This window comes from Amblyomma americanum, chromosome 1, assembly GCF_052857255.1.
Source record: "Amblyomma americanum isolate KBUSLIRL-KWMA chromosome 1, ASM5285725v1, whole genome shotgun sequence".
In the NCBI taxonomy this organism is placed as follows: domain Eukaryota; kingdom Metazoa; phylum Arthropoda; class Arachnida; order Ixodida; family Ixodidae; genus Amblyomma; species Amblyomma americanum.
In genome coordinates this window covers 455,207,911-455,213,682 of record NC_135497.1, presented here as the reverse complement: position 1 = coordinate 455,213,682, position 5,772 = coordinate 455,207,911, and the positions used below count along the sequence as shown (strand labels likewise).

At 48.3% G+C, this 5,772-nt stretch overlaps 1 pseudogene; it reads right to left on the bottom strand.

The window, feature by feature from the left end:
* Nucleotides 1-1,519: 1,519 nt before the first annotated feature.
* LOC144125846 (uncharacterized) lies at nt 1,520-3,852 on the bottom strand (annotated as a pseudogene).
* Between the last annotated feature and the right edge of the window lie 1,920 nt (nt 3,853-5,772).

The following is a 5,772-nucleotide window of genomic DNA, read 5'->3' as shown; positions in this document are numbered from 1 at the left end:
TGACATCAGTGCACGTTAAGAACCCTAGGTGGTCGAAATTACTGGAGCTTTGCACTAGAGCGTTTCACATAGCCGCAGTCACTTTGGGACGTCAAACCTCATAAACCGAAATAACTGGTATGCTGTGCGACATCAGTTCACATTACGAACCCCAAGTAGCTGAAATGAATCTAGAGCCCTCCCCTATAGTGACTTTTGGCCGATATGCAGCTTATGAGAGGTTTAACCCATATCTGCCCAAACTTCAGATAATTAAATTTATGGTGAGAGTCGTCCTTTTATTGGTAGAAATAATTTTCTCAATACGAACTTTTGAACCTTCGATGCCGACAGCGCAGTGTGGTAGAAACGAATGTACACAGCGTTCTTTAGCTGCCGTAGTGGGCGTCCTATTCTTAAGTTTACTAGTTTGCGTCTACACCCCTAGTACATAACACTGTAGCAGGCGAAGGAAAGAGGTCAGGGTACTAAGCAAATGTGCTATCTGTTGCGTGTAGTAATGTTTGAAACATTTGACGTCAGCTCAAATGTCACATTTCTCATCACATATGGTGGTTTTCCCATGACACTGTGCAAATCTTGTATGCTTTTCTTGCACTCACAATGTTGTCGGTGGGATTGTCAGCTTGCTGCTTTCAGAGAAGACCGGCGGCTCTCTCAGAATGCACACAATGTTACACTCGTGCGGGAAATTTTAGAGGCTCTTGAACATATACTAACGCTCAGTGGTTATGGTGCTCGGCTGCTGACCCAAAAGACACGGGTTCGATCCCGGCTGCAGTGGTCAATTTTTGATGGAAGCTAAATTCTAGAGGCCTGTGTACTATGCGATGTCAGTGCACGTTAAGGAACTCCAGGTGGTCGAAACTTCTGGAGCCCTTCACTACGGTGTCCCTCATAGCCTGAGTCCCTTTGGGACGTCAAAAACTCATAAACCATAAATAAAACTAATGGGTACAAGCTTCTACACAATGAACTTTTAAGCTACTGTGCACAAAAAACTGTGTCCCACATGTAGCACCTCAGGCATATATGGGTTAACCCAACTTATACAATGCTGAAGATGGCACTCCACAGACCTTGCATTATGGCCGCAATCCAGCAGACGCACGCTGCCATAGTACAGCACCGGCAGCACTCACAAAATAAGAACAAAAAATATCCCGTGCTTCGGCAGCTGCCCTGGAGAAGTTGTGCCCAGCAGGAGGCTGCAGGCCAAGCATGGCTGAGCCTCCATCAGCTGCCAGGGTTGAGCGCCACTGCACTTTGGTTACATTCCCAAAGTGGTCTTCTTGGTCAACATACAGCGCGTCCATGTAGCACTCATCTTCGGTGAGGAAGTTGTGCAATGCGCATGACGCCAACACCAAAAAATCCACATTTTTCGGCTTGAGGTTGATGACACGACGCAAAATGCGGAACCGTGAGGCCATCACTCCAAAGGCACTTTCGACGCACCTCCTGCAAATAAATAGCATAGATTAATACATGTTGTGAGAACAGAATTTCAGACGATAATTTACCTTGCCCGGCTCAGGCGATAATTGAAGATTCTTTTATCTTCATCTTGGCACCTTCCAGAGTAGGGCCTGAGGAAATCGGGTTGAAGCTGAAAGGCTTCGTCCCCAATAAATACATTGGGCGCAATAATTGCAGAACCGGGAAGCTGCTTGGGGGCTGGCAGGCCAAGAACGCCCTGCTCGAGGCACTTCCCAAACCTGCATGCACTTAGAGTGCCGCCGTCGCTCTGCCGACCATAGCCGCCGACATCAACCATAACGAATTTAAGGTTGCTGTCGGCGACTGCCATCAACACAATGGAGTATGTGCCCTGCAGGTAACCAAAACAATGAGCACTACTGGTGAAACCTAGCAGAGCACAGTTAGTACCTTGTAGTTGTAGTACAGGCTTCCAGAATTGGGTGGAGCCTGTATTTGTACATGTTTTCCATCCACTGTGCCGACGCAGTGGGGGAAATTCCACTTCTGGTGGAAGCCGCTGGCAATCTCTTGCCACCTTTCAGTTGTTGGCATCTGGAATAAAAATTTGCCATGCCATGAGATGCACATTTATGTGCAGAAGTGGTGTAAAAGAGATGTTATCACATGGAGGCGGTGATGGTGGTGGTGGCATTTATAAACTCAAGTGCTAATCGAGATTCCAGCGGTTTCTTGGACTCAGATATCAAGGCAGTAAAGCCAGGCTAAACATTTTTCTTGCACAAGCTTATAATGACACTGTTCAACTGAATTGTTTAACATTGTATTGTATTGTGTCGCTGTGTATTGTAGTTCATTAACAAACAATGCTATTTTATGAAATCATTTTCAGTGTGTCTTATGATTCACATTTTTTTAAACGTGAATAGTGATGCAATGCGTAAACACTCATATGAACCTGCATAGTCTACTGGCGCATTCCATAGCAATATTGTAGAATTGAAAACAAAAAAACTGCCATACAAAACTAGACAAAGGTAGAGTAGACAGAACGAGCGTTACATTCAGGTTCCCTACTTGAAAGTCTGCGCTTGTCTCTTACTGGCACAGTTTAGTTTGTTTTTATTCAGGCCATGCCCACTGTCCCCTCATCACACGTTCTTGGGAGCCTGGATACAGCTGCAACCACTAACTTATGTCTACAGTCGGTGCATGCCAATTTTCTTACGAAATGAACGATGAAAGCATGGGTCATATAGCCATTACCTCTAAATTAAAAATGCACACATAACTAAAGCATGTACAGTCTTTAGGTAGGCATGCAATAAAGCATACCTTTAAGCAGAGAGGTTGCAACACCTTCCACAGGAGCCGACATGTAAAATGGATTATCCCGGCTACAGTGGAGATGCCTACCCTGAAGGCCAAGGCCACCTCCTGCATATGCATCCCTGATGCCAAGTATCTAAAGGCAAAAGTGGAAGAGACGGGGAAAGTGAATGCAAGATTTGTGGCACTGAGCAGTCCCTCCAAATACAGAAAAACTTTCTACACACAAAACAAATATTTTTTTCACAGCTGTGTCGGTTCAATGAAACAGTTGTGGGCCTACCGAAGCAGTTGCCACAAAAACACTTTTTGCCTCCCTATTGTAGCTCAGTTTTACGAATGCCATGTAGCAACAAGGTAAAGGGACACGACCGTTTGTCCGTTCTAGTATGGGCGGCGACTTTCCAGACATTGGTTCACTACTGATTGCAGGAGTGGCAAAATTAGTGTGATGCGAACAAGAATCTGACATCATAGATCGGCAGCAGACGAACAGACACCCCACGAACTTGCAAGCAGTCAAGCCACTGACCTGAGAGTGATCGCCAGCCTCATTCGTGATGGGAGCGGCTCACGTGTGAGGTAACCTTTCGTCAGTGGACCCTCCACCAGCGCGTGCAGCTGCTCAGAACGGTCCGGCGTCATCCGGTAATATTTCCGGAAGTAATCTGGGTCTCCCGATATCAGGAGAGGCATCTGCACATCATGATTATGGGTAGGCTACTTCAGTAAGCAGCAAATATGTGAAAAAGCCCACCAGGCGACATTTAAGAAATTTCAACTTACGGCTGTGTAGAATTCCGATTGTGTGCTTCTATTCTTTCACAGCGGCCGCACCCACCAACGCCTCGGTGCCTGCATGTCTTCCAACAACTTCTTCTCGAGGAGGAAGTACTCCTCGAGTAGCAGAAGCCGGTGATTGCCACGTTCGAAGGAACCGGGAAGCGCTGGCGTGTCGACGTCTTCTTCACTGGCGCTCCCTGGGTACATGGCAAAGATTATCTTTTTTTTTTCGAGGAGGTAGTACTCCTCGAGGATAAGAAGGCGCACGCGTTCAGGATCGGAAGCGCAAACTCTCGACATTGCCAAAATGAACGAGCCGGAGATGTCGGAGCGGAGACCCTGAGCTAACTTGTTATATCGACGCACTGGTGGGCCGCACTGTTTTCACGTCCAATGATTTCATTCAGCGCACCAACGTACTTTTTGAATAATTCAGCACTGTTTACTTCAATAAAAAACATTCAAAATATTTTTTTGTGTCTAAAAACATGCATGACTACAACAACACGACCACATTTCATGTTGCATTAATGCCACGTTTATTCCCGGGTTCCATGAGCAGTCATCTAGCAACCCTGCTGTCACACCGAACGAATTCGCAGGTCCTGCGTTGCATGTGAAACGACTGAGCGGCAATCGCATTGCGGCGTCAACGGCGGGACCGAATTCGCAGTGCCGCGTGGTGAAATTCGCAGCATGTGAAACGACGCTAACACTTGCCAGTGCCGGAGGTTGTATCGGCGTGAGGCTTTATCTTGTTGCTGTGTGATGTTAATACGTGCGAGCTGACGAGCCTGGTCTTCTTCATGGGAAACTCCTCAGCATCAGCAGAATGTTGGTCATCAGTTGAGCAAGGGAGCAATGCGTCGAGCCTCGTCTGAATCTCCCTGCCGTAGAGGAGGCGGAACGGTGTGAAACGGGTAGTCTCTTGAACAGCTCAGTTATAGGCGAATGTCAGTGCGGTATGATCATGTCCCTAGTCCTGTACTGCACATCGACGTACATCGCCAGCATGTCCGCCATGGTCTTATAAAGCCGCTCTGTCAGCCCATTTGCTTGCTGCTGGTAAGCAGTAGTTTTACGGTGGGACGTACTGCTTAGCTGAAAAATTTCAGCTATCATTTGGGAATTAAAGGAGGTCCCTCGGTAGGTAATGACGTACGTCGGGGCACCGTGCAGAAGGACGATCTGATTCATAAAGAAATCCGCAACCTCGGACGCTGTGCCACGAGGTAAGGCTTTGGCCTGGGCGTATCGAGTGAGGTCGTCTGTGGCAATGATGATGTACCGGTTGCCACCTGAAGACAAAGGGAAAGGGCCGAGAAAGTCCATGCCGACCTGATCGAAAGGGTCACGTGGTGGTGCAATAGGTTGGGGAGCCCCGGAGGCTTGGCGGCCGAGACCTTACGGCGCTGACATTGCTGACAGCTCTGCACATAGCGTTTAACAACAGTGGCAAGTTTTGGCCAGTAGAACAGCTGGCGTAATCTGGAAAGTGTGCGAGAGCATCCCAAATGGCCAGAGGTTGGTTCGTCGGTCCGCGCAGAAAGTATTTCCTCTTGATGTGTTGTCGGCTCGACGAGGAGGTACGCTTGCGAACCGGATCCAGGGTTCTTCTTATAGTGCACGCCTCGTTGCAGGGAAAACGACGACAGGTGTCGAGAAAAACATTTAGGAACGGTGGCTGGCTGACCTTCCAGATATTCGATGAGGGATCGTAACACTGGATGGGCGCGCTGCTGGGTTGACAAATCAAAGGAATGAATCGCCCCAAGGAAACTGATGTCGTCACCAGTGTCGGGTGTAGCGAGTTCGAGAGGCGCACGAGAGAGGGTGTCAGCGTCTTCATGTTTATCTCCGGACTTATAGACATTGGTGAGGTCAATCTCCTGCAGGCGAAGGCTCCATCGTGCCAGGCGTCCAGACGGCTCACGCAGGTTGGCCAACCAACACAAGGAGTGGTGGTCAGTGACCACTTTGAAAGGGCGACCATAAAGATAGGGACGAAATTTCGTCGCGGCCAAAATAATGGCGAGGCATTCTTTTTCTGTCGTGGAATAGTTAATCTCTGCACGCCACAGAGCGCGGCTTGGATAAGCGATGACTCGTTCAACCCTCCTGGTGTTGCACGAGAACCGGCTGATGTTGCTGGCGTCGGTGTGCATTTTAGTGTCACCCCGCTCATCAAAGTGGCCAAGAAAGGGCGGCGTTTGAAGACGC